General features: G+C 38.0%; 1 protein-coding gene across 6 annotated transcripts in view; it reads right to left on the reverse strand.

Moving 5' to 3' along the window:
- Positions 1 to 13,346, reverse strand: part of LOC121985871 (CDPK-related protein kinase-like) — a 32,270-nt gene extending 18,924 nt beyond the window's left edge. For 2 of the 6 annotated variants that reach the window (XR_006113287.1, XR_006113283.1), the window contains exons 1-2: positions 12,918 to 13,343; positions 12,672 to 12,827 (exon numbers count right to left, since the gene is read on the reverse strand). The gene's annotated coding sequence lies outside the window, so the exon portion shown is untranslated. Of the gene's footprint in view, positions 1 to 12,671; positions 12,828 to 12,917 lie in introns of all 6 variants that reach the window. The other 4 variants (XR_006113284.1, XR_006113288.1, XR_006113281.1 and 1 more) reach the window with 4 other exon arrangements.
- Between the last annotated feature and the right edge of the window lie 2,761 nt (positions 13,347 to 16,107).

The raw sequence follows: 16,107 nt of genomic DNA on the forward strand, positions 1-16,107 counted from the left end.
TTTATTACACTTTTGGATATGGATATTTTGAATGTTGCATGATGAGTGTTTTGCCATGGACGGATAAAAATTTAAGTGTGAGAGAGAGGAATAACTAAGAAGAATTTAGAAGCATAAGTGAATCATGCTTGATCATCATAGGTGAACCATGCTCTTTATCCTTTTAGTTGAGCTATTATTGATGTGTAGGGAAATGCATGATATGTTAAAAGAATAAAAATGAAAAAAAAAACAAATGAAAAAATAAAAACAAAAGCTTTTTTTGATTTTGGCATGTCGTGTATTTTATATTCATTTGTGGTAAAATTTTGGTGAGTGACAATCTTTATTGCAACAACATTGAGATATTATTGTATATCACGAGTAGAATTTTTATTGTGAAAAGCTATAGTAGTAGTTGTCTACATATTTATTAGATTGTTGAAATCTAGCTTGGAAGTTTGGATGAAATACTTTTGGAGCATTATTTTCTTATACTCATCTATGTAGCATTTCAATGTATCCATGTCATTCACCATTATTTTGTTTTATCTTCCTCGTTTCTTTTCATACATACTATCATTTGATTTTATTCATGTTTCTCTTATATATAAATAAGCCTTCATTGTTTTATTATGCATTCTTATGGATATGATAGTGGTGAAAATTAGATGAAAAGCAAGGATAGAGTAGTGCATAAATCATGAGTAGCTTAAGTAAGCTCCACTATTGCATGAATATGAGAAGAGAGTCACTATCACTTACCTTATGAGGTTGATTTTGTTATCATTCTCAGTTTATTCATTATGAATTGAAGTTATCATGCTTGTTAATCAGTAAATGAATTGAGCCCATAAATGATTAAGTCTTTGAAATTTGACAATCCTAGATAACTTTCTTTTACCATATTCTAAACATGATTGAGAATTGCTAGGGGAATGCACCTATAATTATTTTCTTGTTTTGTTTACTTGCTCGAGGCAAGCAAGAATTTGTGGGGGATTTGATAACCATCATTTTGACGTATTATTTGTTGGCGCAGCGGGACGAGTAAGAGGAGGGTGAATTGCCTAAAAAATCAAAGTGTACCCTCCTCAAGACTTTCAACTCAAAAATGCAACGCTAAACAAATAAAATAAGCAGAAATAAAAAGGAGACCAGAAATTAACTTGGTTACAACCAAGACGGTTGTTAATCGAAGACGATTGAATAGCTCCACTAGAATATCTCCTTCACTGTAGGCAGAGAAGCCTTTTTTACACACTTAGAAGGCTCAGAGATTGCTAGGAATGATTACAGAGTTGATTGATTGAATGTATTATCATTTCCTAACTCCAGGGGCCTTTAAATACCTCCTGAAAATCCTATCTCGAAGGTCCAAGGCGCCTCCAACAAGGGTCCAAGGCGCCTCCAACAAGGGTCCAAGGCGCCTCCAACCAAGTCAAGCGGATAAAACTCTATCCGCGCTCAAACGGTCGAGTTGACCAGCTTAGAGGCGCCTCAAGCAGTGTTGAAGGCGCCTCCATTGTTGAAGGCGCCTTCAACACTTGTTGGAGGCGCCTCCAAGGTTGAGGACAGCGCAGGTGCCTCCATTGCTTCATTGAGGGTGCCTCCGGCTAGCGTTCCAGCTCCTTTATACTTCCTTTTGGCTTTCGATGCTCCGATAGCTTGGGTGATTGCGGCCAACCAGAATAGGGCTCATCCGAACACAATTCCCGGCCTTTTCCTCGAGCAGTCTTCCGTCTCAATTTTGCGTCCCTCGAACGTCGTGCATGTTCTTCTAACCCACCGGTGTACTCTTCCGCAGCTCTCTCATCCTTCGGATGCACCGAGCCCGTCGGTTTCCTTCCTGTGTCGTCCTTCTTGCTAGCTGCGTCTTCCGCTCGACTTCCTGCGCTCCTAAGCTCCTGCACACTTAGATACAGGGATGAAAAATAAATAGGACCTAACTAACTTGGTTGATCACATCAAAACAACCACGGGGTCTAACATTATTTTAGTATGATTTATCAGTATTTCTATCCTCTTATGTATTCAAATCTATGTTTTTAGCGTGTTTCAGGAGTTTGAATCTTTGTTAGCCTTTATTTCAATTCTTGTATATTTTATGAATATTATTTGATTATATTGTGTTTTGTAAGAATTGAGGGAGATAACAATTGAGAGGAGCATCGATTTGGTCCAATCATGATTTGATTCAATTATTGGATTAATGAAGAAGAAGCCAATGTAAACCCCCCTAAAGCCTCCTTTTTGGTTCAGTTCAGCAGCTTTGGTTTAGTCAAACTGGTCCTGTTCAACTCAAACCGACCGATTCACTTGGAGCTTTAAAAGCAAAACTGGTTCAATGAAGAGGGTGGCTGGCTTAGAGCTAGGGCAAAGGTGATTGTGCGCGATCCCTCAACTTCTCCAAATCCTCGACACTCCTCTTCCTTTCCCTCCCAAGCAACCATCGATGAAGAAGGTGGCTTGCGGCAAGGCTTGGAGCATGGGTGAGGCTTCAATTCATTTCCTTCTCTTCTCTTCTGAGCGTAGCCCCTTTCCTCTTCTCCCGATCGAAGATGACGAAGCCACCGACAGCAGGTTTCTGTATATTTGCAACGACAGCAACCATTGTGCAGAGTCAGAGTGGTTTCTCCGTCTATACTCTTCTTCTCATCCCTCTCACATTCCAATCAGGTTCCCTGTCGAACACGGTGAAGAAGGAAGCAACGGCTCCGGCGGGCGGCAAGCCTTGGTTCTTCTCCGACGCTCATCCATGTTCCTACACCAGCCTTAGAACTCTAAGTTCGCTGTCGGACACGGTGAAGAAGGCAGGAGCTCAGAGATTCCAACAACCACTTCGCCTTCACTGGAGGAGTCCAGTCAGCATTCTTCCAAGCTCCAGCACCGCACAACCTATTCTGCCAGACAGGGTGCAGAGGGCAGAGCCAAGGTTGATGGGGTATTGGACAGAACTCCTTCACATCCAGCAGATTTCTTTCAGTGTGGTTTGCACTGAGGAAGTTGCGGTTCCACCGTCATCAATTGCATCTGCTACCAATGGTATTGTCGTCCACCAAAGTCAAGAGGATTCCGAGTGACAGCGATTTTCTTCCTCGGTGGTTTCACGTGTGACAAGCAGAACACTTCTCGTGTTTTATTCTGGAATTGGGGGTTGGTTAATTTAGTTGACTGTCTTGTTTAATTTATATATTATTTTTTTTATCCATGTTTGATTGTTTAGCATTCCATTTTGTTTAGTTTTATTTATGCATGTTTGTGTTATTTGTTCTGTTTTTATGTTATGCCAATTAAGGGATGTTCTTTTGTTGTGATGTCATAATGCGGTTGTAGGGTAATCTTCAATAGTTAAATAAGATTGTTGGTTAATTATTTATGTATGTTTATTCTGTAGAAGGTGATGCTTGTAGCGTAGAGTGACACTGCCTCATGGGTTCATCGTTGATTGTTAGTTAGGATTTCATTTATTACATTAGGTTTAGAAAACAAAAAACCCCCTTGTTTGATTTCATCTGAAAACAAATATCCTATCATTAGTTCCACATGAGAGATGACCCGAACCCTTTACTATATTATATTAGTATAGGTTAAGGAGTTTGGTTGATTAGTAATTGTTAATTTGATTCGCACATGTGACAATTTACGTTCACATCAAGGACCATTTGCTCAAATTTGAAAATGTAGCTATCTTCCATCAATACATGAATGACGTCAAGTGTGACCCCACAGGTCATCCGAGTTGGTATGTGGTGAGATGCTTGCCACATGAGGTCGCGGGGTCGAAACTCAGGGTAGTCGGGGCGTAAATCCCTGGTCCCTGTGCAACTCACCCCACCTGCCACATGCTAGCTCAGGATGCTGTGATTTACCTCCCTCGTGATGGCCTTGGGTCGGGTGCAGCGGGAGCGCTGGGGGCGAGCGATTTCGCCTTTTGCCACTTGAATGACGTCAAGTGTCGAGTGTTCTTAACCACCCTCTTCAGCTTGACACAAAGATGGTTCAACTGACTATCTGTCAACTCTATTTACTTCTTCAAGGGTTGATCAGACATAAAATTTTTTACAAAAAAATCTTTTCCAAAAATATGATAACTTTTCACAAAAGAATAAAAAAATAAAAAATATTATAAAATTTTTATACCGTTAAGTGATGATTTTTTTTAAAAAAAAATATCTTCTAAATAATTTCTAACAATTTGATTGAAAGTATTAGATACTTTTTTTTAATTAAATGTTTCACAGTTAGTAATTAAATATTTATTTCAGTAATTAACTTACAGGCTGTGGCGAGGCGCTAGGTCTTCTTTGTTATTAGAACAACAATCGCTTCTAGACAAAACCGTTTAATAAAAGTAAATATTTAATTTTCTCTCTGAAAGCCCAAAAAATTAATTAATTTAAATATGATTTTAGAACCTAAAATAGATTCCTTCCTACAAGATTAATAAAAAATTTCTTAAAAATATATTTCTATGATATTTTTCTAATTTGACCCTTATGATATTTAAAATATCAATTTAAACTATTATATCTTCTAATATTTTGAACATGTGAGCATGCACGTTACTTCAAATATTCTATTTCTATTTTCAATTTTTCATTTTTATTTTGTCGAAATCTTCTAATCGACAAGATATAACTAAACTTGATTTTAACTCTTTATTTTATTTTTCTAATTTACAGTAATTTTTTAATAACATTTTTATAAACTGAAATAACTTGGCAGGAGGAAGAGACTGTACCTGACTTACCTTGTCGATCTCGTAATCTGAAGCTCCCCCTAAAGTGTTGCTTTCTTCCGATGTCGCTCCTCCTTCATCGATGCTTTTGATGCTCATTTCGGGCGAGCTTGTTTCGTCTTCGTCTTCTTGGTGACTTACTACTAGCGCAAGTCCGGCAAGGGATTCTATCTCTGATTCGGACCACGTTTCGTCCCACGTCGCTTTTAGATTATACTTGGTCTGAGCTGGCTTCTTGTTCTTCTCCTTGTCCTTGTTCTTGTTCTTGTCCTTGCTCTTCAATTTAGGGCAGTTGTCTTTCACGTGTCCTTCATTACAGTGATAGCATTTTATCTTTCTTTTCCTTCTATTACCTTGCACTTGATTAAATTTATTAGTTTTAAATAATTTTTAAAATTTTCTTACCATGAGTGGTGCTTCGTCGTCATCGAGAAAAGATTCAGAATTTCATTTGTCCATTTTTGCCTTTAAGGCAATATTGTGCTTTGACTCCTTCAGATCTGCACGTCTTATTCCATGGACTTCAAATGTTAAAAAAATTCTTCTAAAGTACTTAATCTAGATCCTTAGATATATAATAAGTATCTACTAATGATGTTCATTCAGTAGTCCTAGGAAATACGTTAAGTGCGTACCTTAGCGAATCTCGATTGCTTACATTTTCTCCGAGATTTGAGAGTCCAGTGATGAGTTCCTTTATTCTTGAGTGAATGTGTGCAATGGTTTCTCCTCCTTCTAATTTGATGTTGTTGATTTGGTTCCTGAGCAGATCTTGTCTCACGAGTTTTACCTCAGAAGTTCATTCGTGTAGTTCCAGGAATTTCTCCCAGATCTCCTTAGCAGACTGTAGGCTCCGATCCGATTGATTTCTTGTGGCGTTAAGATGCTCAGCAGATGGAACTCTCCTTTGTCGTTTGCCACGAAGTCGGCTTGCTCCTTTTTCGTCCATTGATATTCTTCTTTACCCTTAGGTGCTACAAAACTAAATTTCATTATTAAAAGTAATCAAAATTTGTCTTAAAGAATACCTCCATCCTTTTCTTCAAGCTCGCGAATTCCCCCTCGAACTTCGATGGATTGATGCTCGATCCGGCCATGTCTGTGCTTCATTTGGCGATTAATCCTCTTGAAGTTGTTGGGCTCTGATACCACTTGTTGGTCCCTTGGCGACAGGCTAAATGGAGGTGAATAGCCTGCACAAGAAAAATAAACCCTTCTCGACTTTATAGCTATATAAACATAAACACTTGTACAAAAGAAAACTAATTAAAGAAATAAGAGGCTCAGAGATTTTACTTGGTTACAACCGGGAATGTTGTTAATCCAAGGAAGATGAAAAGTTCACTAAACAATCTCCTTCGGGCGGAGAAGTCTCTTATAACAGTTGAAGCACTCAATTACAGAGCAAGACTAAAGAATAATTAATTACAAGTGTTGTTATCACCTTCTGGGACCAGAGTTGTATTTATAGCCCCTGAGCGGGGCGCCTAGAAGGGTTCTAGGCGCCTGGAGGAGAATAAATTTTTATCCCCGTTGCAATGGCTCACGACACTTGTCGTGTCGATAACTTTTTCAGTCCAGGCGCCTGGACTAGTTCCGGGCGCCCAGACCTAGTTAAACCCGCTCCGCGAAGCCGCTGAAATAAGGCGCCCCCCCGGCCGGCTCCGAGAGCCTGGACCGAAAAGTCAACCTGATGTTTTCTTTTTAGTTATGGTCTTCTGCTCCGGTTCTGCTCGCATTGGTCTAGATCTTCCGCTCCGATTCTACTCACTTAGGTGATTTCGTCCATCCGGAATAGGACTCACCCAAACCCAACTTCCGACATTCTTGAGCAAACTTCTGCTTCGGCTTCTCGTCCGCCTGTGTACTCTTCCGTAGTACCTCGTACCTCGGACGCATCAAGCCCGTCGGCTCTCTCCCGTGCTGTCCTTTTCGCTAGCTGCGTCTTTCGCTCGACCTCCTATGCTCCTAAGTTCTTGCACACTTAGACACAGGGGTTAAATACCAACATGACCTAATCTCATTTGGTTGATCACATCAAAACTATCTTGGTGTACTAACAAAGAAAGGGTCAACACTCGGGGCTAGCACGGCCACCTATTGCAACCGAGTGGTCCAGCCGATCAGACTCTTGGTTTGATCGGATCCCGAGTCCCTCAGGGTCGATGAAACCTCAAGTTATTTTAGTGTCACTCATAGTCGAATATTCTGGGTCACTCGGGGCTAACACGGGCACGTGCCTCAGCCGAGTGGTCAGGTTGATCGAACCTACGATTCAATCAGACATGCTAAGCACATGACCCAACCGAGCTCTTTAGCCGAGCAGAGGGTCGAGCGAATGCAGAGTCCTTGAGAGGGTCACTGATAACCATGATTTAGCTATATTATTTTGATTCATAATGCATATTTTTGATGGTCTATTCATAGCTTAAACTCACATTTACATTACATTTTGTAATTGCATTTAATTTTGGACTTAATTACAAATTAACTTATTTTCATGGTATTTGATGCTAATATTTGATTATGATTTTGTAGGCATCAAAAGGGTCATGGACCCAATCAGATCAGACCACAGTTGCGATCAAAGCTAGGACGAAATGAGGCGATCAAGCTCCAGAACAACCGTAGTCGTTCATTCAAGAGTGGAGCAGATCTACACCATCCATTGAAGATCCGACTCATCCAACCTAATGAAGAGTAGATCTGGACTGTAGATGAAGATCCAGAGATTTTGATCCAGATCCAAGACGATCTAACCGTTGATCAAGCCCAGAAATAATCTGGACCGTCCGATCAATTTTGAGGAGGTTTAAAAGCCGCGTGAGAAGCTACAGTTCCCTGAGCTCGGCGTTCACGATTTCCACATTGTTCCTGCGTCTTCTTCATCAGCAACGCCGACACTTCCATCCATATCCAAAGCCAAGATTTGATCTCCTTCATCGCCGGCGAGCTATCTACGATCCGACCACCAACAATTCAAGGGGCAGAGCGCAATGCAGTGGGTGTTCCCCGATCGTAGTTTTGTTGTTCGCGAGCTTCATTTCGGCTAGGATTTGTGGGCGTTCCCCGATCTAAGCTGTTGTCATACTCACTGGAGGATTTGAGGGCGTTCCCTGGTTCTTCAGAGGGTGATCCATCTTCATTTTCACCTCGCGTCTTCGAAATGGCAAGATGTGCTCTGTTTCTTCGGTGGCTGGTGATTTCAGGTGAATCCGAGCTAACTAGCGTGTTCTTTATGGCTTTCGAATTCTCTTGAATGTGCTGGTGATTCAGTGGTTAGCCGGTGATTGCCGGAAGGACGTTCCCAGAGGCAGATCTATGTTTCGACAGAGAGGAGTTTGAGCTGGATTTCGATATATGGAATGTTTAGGGTTTTGTTTTCTTTAATTTTGTCTTTGTATTCTCCATTACATTGCTCAGATCACCAGATCTGATTTCCTAGCTTCGAAATTTCATCTTTATTTCAGTTTAGTTTGCAATTCTATTTCTGATTTACTACTTTGCAAACTCATTTCTGATTTCTAATTGTAATTCTGATTTTCTCTGAACTTCTATGATTCTAACTAGTGTTTAACTGATAACTTAGTTTAAAATCTAATTCTAGTTTTAATTCCATGTTTCGGTTCACAAGTTAGAGATAGTTTCAATTCGAAAATTTAGAAAATATTTGTTCGATGCTTGGATTTGTTGAGACAGTAATTGAGTTTGAATGTTGAATGAATCACTTGATTGTCACGTTGTTTACCTTTGTTAACTTTGATTGTAGAAATGAAATCAAGAGTTGGAGATCAAATTAAGTGATGCAGTGGATGGTGATCAAGAATTGAATGCAATTCGGTTTCTATAAATCGTTGAGCGTGAATTTAATTGTCAACGTAATTATTAGCGGAAGAAATTGATTCCATGATGCTTGATTGATGAAAATGACTAATAAACTTTGAAGATAAAGAAGGCAATATGAACCAATTCTAGAACACACACATACTCACTAGTTATCCTTGGAAAAATACGACTTGGGACTCGTTACTACGACACTTGTCTTAATTTTAATGAGTTTCAATCTTTATTAATTTGGAGTGTCACGTGACATGCAAAAAGGCCAACACCAGTCACCATTCTTTAGCTGACTTGAACATGTATACAACGAGATCCGATCGAACGATAGAGGCGACTCAGTCGACTTACCATTAGAGTATATTAATGATCCATCAACCCAACGATCTAATATTCCTTTTTGACATTTTGTGTAACGATTGTCAGAGAATCAAGAGACTATTCCCTATGCAGTTTTTACAATGGAAACTTCCACCCTATAAAGTGCAGAGATAGTTGATTTATTTTTGGAAAAGTGCCAAAATATCAGAATGGTCAATCTTTTTTTGAAAATGCATCGATATTCGTGTGGAAAGGAATATTGACACTATATAAAAGGTCCACTCCTAAAAGCACAAGCACGATATGCAACATTACACACTCATATTTGTCTAACTTGAGCGTCGAAGTACCTGCGCCAAAGACCCCTCTGTGGCCCGATTGTTGGCGCTCTCTCCCAGTTCTTGTTTTTTCCATGTGAGATAGTCCACAACACCATGTTCCTCTTGCTAGGAGTCCACTTGTAGTAAACATCAGAGTCACTTATCCAACACATCATCTTTTTCGATTTCAGACAAAATTATAATATTTATATATATATATAAATATAGTTGATATGCTAAGCGACACTTTGTGCGCGACCGTGAATGAAATCCGACGTGGGCTATTTGACGTGGCCAAAATCCAAATTTTTTAATCTCTCTCTCTCATCTGCATGCAATAACTTTTCTCGATTTCTTTTTAAATTAAAATGAAATTTTATCTTCTTTCTCCTATTATTACATGCAAAAAATTATTGTGATAGTGATGATACAATATAGTAACAACTACTATACAGTAGGTGTTACAACTTATAGCAGTTACTATGTAGTCGATGTTATAACTTGTAGCAGTTACTATGCAGTAGATGCTACAATAGTGCAGTAGCTGCTACAACGGTGCAGCAGCTGTTACAACGGTGCAGTAACTGCTATAACGATGTAAAAGCTGCTACAACGGTGCAGAAACTGCTACAATGGTGCAGAAGCTGCTACAACAGTGTAAAAGCTGGTACAACGGTACAGAAGCTGATACAACGATACAGTAGCTGCTACAACGGTGCAATAACTGCTACAACATAATAGATACATAATAACACTACTACAACGTTATAACAACTATTATATAGAAACTGCTACAAGATATAACAAATATTGTGTAATAACTGCTACAATATTATAGCAGCTACATCAACTTTAAAAATTAGCAACACAATAATTGTTGTATAAAATAATATGAGAGAGAAATGAAAATTTTATAATTATTATATATAAATGAGAGACAAAAGTTATTGAATGCAAATGTGAAAGAGATTAAAAAAATTAAATTTTAATCGCATCAGATAACCTGCATCATATGTCACTCATGATCGTACACAAAATATTACTTAACATATCAAATATATATATTCAAAATATCAACTCTTTCATTACCGGTTAGAGGTATTTCTTTTACAATCGTATTCATTGCACAGCCAGAAAAAATAAAAGCATAATTACTTCTACTGATGCATGGCAATTTCAAATATTAATCGCTCTTAACATTATCTTCATTTGTTTCATTTTTATCCCTAGTTGACTTTATTTTGAAATCGTTTTATATAATTCTTGACTAATTTTAATGGCGTAAGCTGATTTTAAACAACTTATGACAAATAAATTAAACAGAATCTAGCTATCTTGATAAAAAAAAAAAAAAAACTGATTTGACTTTGCCAAATTTGCCTCCTCAATTATTACTCTGTTTCTCATCATTTTTTTTCCCTCGCTGCAATTGTACTTCCCTATAGGTCAGAAAGCCTAAGCTTTCTTAGAGATGATGAAGGCCACGTTTGTCCCAAGACTACAAGGCGGCAGCACCACCTATTCCCCTTCTGGACACCCTTGTCATGCCGTAAACAAACAAAAATAACCAAACACATGCAGCGCAACTTTACTGATCAACAAATCTGTTTGCAGGCACAACTTATTTCGCATTACGATGGGGCCAAAGGAATCAATGAATCAAATCTGTTTGATCAGGCAATTTATTTCTTGAAAATTTCTCTTCATTTCTCACTCTTTTGTTTTTTCAGGATACCTGCAGATATTTTAAGATATCTGCGGATATTTCTTGTTGGAGAGTGGCTTCTCATTGTTCGTGGCGTTCATGATCAACATCGCAGTGGTCTCAATCTCGGGAACCATGTGCACTAGTACTACTATCTCACTGTTGCATACTCCGATAGATGCAACAATTTGACCCTGAACTCTACATCTTTTTCCTCAAGGTTTGTAATTAAGCTCTAGAACACTTCCATAGAAGAGCTTCCACTATGGATTGGCAATCTTTCCTACCTTGAATTGCTTGATTTATCCTTTACTAGGATTGCGTCTCTATCAAGGGACATTCACGATCTTGTGAACCTCAAATATTTGAAGATGTTATCAGCTACACATTTGAGAAGCATTCTCGGTAATGTTATCAACTGTAACGACCACCCTTCTTACTACTATTCTCTAAGAGTAACCGTTACTTATCTACTAACTCTACTTAACCGGTATAATTAAAAACCACGAGGAATCCCTACCGAAAAATTTCGACAGAATCTCCCCTGTACCGATAACTAAATCATCAATACAAACAAACTATACTCAGCCACAGGCGACTGGAACATATATTTTCACAACCACGCAGTATAATATCACAAATAAAAGAAGGAAACTACTCTAGCAATAGCAAACAACTATATCACTCCATCAATATAACCCAACTACAAGTGCGGAATAAACTTAATTACAATCTCAACTCATAATAACATTTAAAGAAAACTAAAGAACTCTAAACAGAAAAACCTTAACAATTCCTTAGCAAACTCTTGATCTCCCCATAGTCCAGCCATCACACACCTTCATCACCACCACCTTGTCGCCTTCCTTTCATACTTTAGCTTTTCCTTTATCTGCAGATAAAGGAAAGGAAAAGATTTAGCAAGGAAGGCGACAAGGTGGTGGTGATGAAAGTGTGTGATGGCTGAACTATGGGGAGATCAAGAGTTTGCTAAGAAATTGTCAAGATTTTTCTGTTTAGAGTTCTTTTAGTTTTCTTTAAATGTTATTATGAGTTGAGATTGTAATTAAGTTTATTCCGTACTTGTAGTTAGGTTCTATTGATGGAGTGATATAATTGTTTGCTATTGCTAGAGTAGTTTCCTTCTTTTATTTGTGATATTATACTGCGTGGTTGTGAAAATATATGTTCCAGCCGCCTGTGGCTGAGTATAATTTGTTTGTATTGTTGATTTGGTCACCGGTACAGAGGAGATTCTGTCGAAATTTTTCGATAGGGATTCCTCGTAGTTAAGTAGCGTACCGGTTAAGTAGAGTTAGTAGTTAAGTAGCGTCCGCCTTTAGAGAGTAGTAGTAGTAGTAAGAAGGGTGGTCGTTACAGTACATATAATGGTTGGAAATGTACATCAGTTACCGTGGATGGAGGATAGCAAGAGCACTGCAATTGGATGGAGAGGGTATACTTCATAAACACTGTAGCATATTTCAGTCCTAAACACTGATCGTGATGCATTTCACATAATGTGACGGTTGATCAAGCATCAACTTCTATGAAATCTCTTTATTAGTCTACCACCAAAGCCATGATAGTTATGATCTCTTGAATTAATTTGATCTTGGAGCAGTAATCTATAACAGAAAGAACATGAAGTGAGTGGAAGTGCTAAGGTGGCGCCCAACAATTACTATTAATCATTTCAACCTAATTACCTAATATATGGAAAAATTATTTTTCTACAACTAAATAAATACAAATAGATATTACTCACCGAATAATATTTTTCCAACGCCTCCCATGCCAACTTGCACACAAAAAGAGCAAAATACTTGTTTTCTGTTTTCTTCTTGTTCTTCTTCCCGTAGTTCCATGGGTAAGTATATATGGTAAACTCATCCTCGGCTGTCATGGTTCCCCGTTTCATGCACTTAAACAATGAAAATTTTGAGATCGTTTGGTCAGTACAGAGATCAGTTTGCTTTTCCAAAACTATATAATTAGATCGAGAATTCTACACCTGAAGAATGGTTCTCAACACTCAACAGAGAGAGAGAGAGAGAGCTCCTCCTCAAGAAATCAAACTCAAAATAAAGCCGGAAGCAGCAACAAGACGAAATTTTTTAGCAAGCTGACAAGTTATTGGTGGAAAACAATAAACTCTGCGTACCAGGCGCGGCGAGGGCAGTCGGAGGAGCCAATTTGACCGAAGGGCGACCGCAGAAGCCGATAAGGCAGCGGAGGCGCCAAGTTGGACGACCAGCACCGAGTGCCTCCTAAGGGTTTCGGAGAGAGGAAGTGGCAGAAGAATACGTCGGCACGGAGTCGTCTCACATCAACCCGACGCGCCTGCGGCAGCGGCGGCCCAAATGAACTTGCAGTCTTGCGGCCGAGGCTCGAGGCGAATGGGGTAGGGTTTTACGAGAGAGATCAGGCTTCGTTTCGCAACTTTTATTCGAGGCTTTTTGAGCTATCTCAGCCGTTGGATGAGTCATTCACAAGTTTTGATAGTTCCAATGGATTTTGTTGTTTATCTTGTTGTTATTTGTGTCTCCAGCCTGCCACGGAACCAACCGACCTGAATACCGCAGGGATTGATTCGTTTAAATCCGTTTAAGCCTGATAAATGAATCAGGATTTATACCATTTTAATCTAATTTATTTAAATTATTTAACAGAATGAATATATTAAATTTATATATTTTTTATTTATGATATATTATAGTTAATTTAAGATAGTAAAAATTATATGATTAATTTTTTGAATATGGATAAAAAAATAGATAAATGAATTTATAATTAGAATTTAGACAAGTTAATAAGTATGTATAGTTATAAATTGTTCGTGAGTTTTATTTATGAATGTTAGACTGAGCTCATTTTTTTCAAACTTATTTATTATATGTGTTTATTATTAAATGGCATAAATAAATATTTTTTATTGAAATCAAACACTAAATTTATTTATAAAAGTCTTAGCATGAACACGGGTAATAATCAGGATCATAGGCAGGATCTCCAGGATCACTTTTTATGGTCTAGAGGATGTGTCACTCGTATTTACGATCGGATTATGACCGCGATCCGGTCTCAAATGATTGCGATTTCTTCTTAGGTTCACCGTCCCCACCAGATTATAGTTTTTGTTCTAAACGGGCGGCCAGAGGTCGTCCGGAGGATACTCTCGCTCGGCGCTCAGTAATCTAACTACTTATCCACCACCGGAGGTCTTCAGGCGGCCTCCGACCACCCGTTCTGAACAAAAACTATAACCTGATAGGGACGGTGAATCCAAGAAGAGATCGCAACTATTTACGGTTGGATCACGATCCGAACGTAAATGTGAATGGCACATCTCCTAAATCACAAAAAAATGACCTAAAAGATTTGTGCTCACAGGATCAATAAATACAACAATACCTGTGTTTATGAATCAAGGAAAATAATTCTATTTTTATATGAACTTGCATTTCCATATCATTAATCATTTCAACCTAATAATGGAAAATAGAGTCCATTTTGATATGAGCTTGAATTTCTCCGAACTAGTAAATGTCTTGTTCAGTGTTGAGCCCGTAATTAATGGTGCTTACTAGCCTAATTTTAAAAAAAAATCCTTTTAGAACTGGTCCCACAGATATAGAGAGAAATAAATATAAGTATACAGTTGAATGTGCATGGTCGAAACGTTAATCCTAGATAATGACATCTCGAGGATCGAACTTTAAATTTGTCAGCTATGAAATCATATTTCACTCGTTGTGCTACGCCCTGGGGATAACCGACCTAATTTAATTTGGTGGAGAGAAGGGAGATAGAGATTGAAAGGAAAAAAAATAAGAAACTAATAAAATGGAAAGAAGAGAATGACAGTGTCACCCCGACCTCCTTGTTGTGGGCCTCCCCATGACGAGGCTACAAGGTCGCACTCGCGGTCGTGACTTTGAGAGGTTGCAACTATGATGAGTTTGAGGGTTTTGGCATTGAGTTGCTAGGCCGATGCCGATGGGATAGTAGAAATGAGAGATGGAAAGTTTATTTTGAGTGTGAAAAAATAAATTAAAATGGATCCTCTAATCTGTCCATCTATTTTTTTAAAAAACTATATATATAAATTTATTATATTTTAGTAAATTGTCTTTAAGTCCCTAACTGTAACTCAACTCCTTCGCCAGCTCCTGAGTCCGACAAAATGCATTCCCACTCTCTAATCAAACCTCTTTCTATTCTTTAACTCCCTAATCTACTTCAATTTACCAAATTACGCTCTTTCTTCATTCTATACTCCTACGACTCATTTTATATTCCTCTGGCTTCTAGCGAACTCCCTCCCCGATTTCCACCTTGGTCGTCCAAAACAATTCCTTCAACGTTGAAGGCAAAAATCGAACAGGCGGCAGAACACAACTTTCACCTTCAAGTACAAAACTTAAAGATTTGAGTGCAGAACCCGACTTTCACCTTCAACCTAAGGATGATCGATGAATGTTGGGCCTAAAGAAGTAAGAAGATGGTAATCGGAATAACCAGAGGACTGCTAATGTGAAAAAGTGGTTTACATTGTATTTCGAAGGCAAAAACATATGTATTCGAGTAGAAGGTAAGTTATATTTGTGCCCTAAATTTTGACTGATTTATTATTCTTGTTTGTAGAATAAAATTAAAATTATTATTGGTGTATGTTTCTGTAAAATGATGTGAACAATCGAAGTTTTAGTTTATGGGTATTGTCAATTTTGTTAGGTTGAATAAAATTATGTTTTAGTGGTCGAATTGGAATTTTTTGAATGAATTTATATTGCTCTTCTTCAATTCAAGGAATGAATGAGATATGTGAGTTGTTATAGTGATTATCAATAAATTGAGTAACGTACCCAATTTAAATACTTTAATGCCCCCAAAATTTTTAGGGTTTGTACTTTATCATATGAATGGATAAATTATTCCAATTTTTTGTGACATCAATTCTGCTAGCTTGAATAAAATTAGTTTTGGTGTTTAAACTGTAATTTTATGACCGTGTTTGTATTTTGTCTTCTTTAATTGAAAATTTGAAAGAGATATGATTATCCCATTAAAGCCATATTGTTTCAATCGTGTCCCAATTATATCCCTAAAAAATTTTAGGAGTTGAATGTGTCCCTTATTTTTTTAAATGTGTCTAAATATATCCTTCTCATTAACTCCGTTGTTTATAATTAACAGAATGA

This window comes from Zingiber officinale, chromosome 5B (genome assembly GCF_018446385.1).
Source record: "Zingiber officinale cultivar Zhangliang chromosome 5B, Zo_v1.1, whole genome shotgun sequence".
NCBI lineage: Eukaryota > Viridiplantae > Streptophyta > Magnoliopsida > Zingiberales > Zingiberaceae > Zingiber > Zingiber officinale.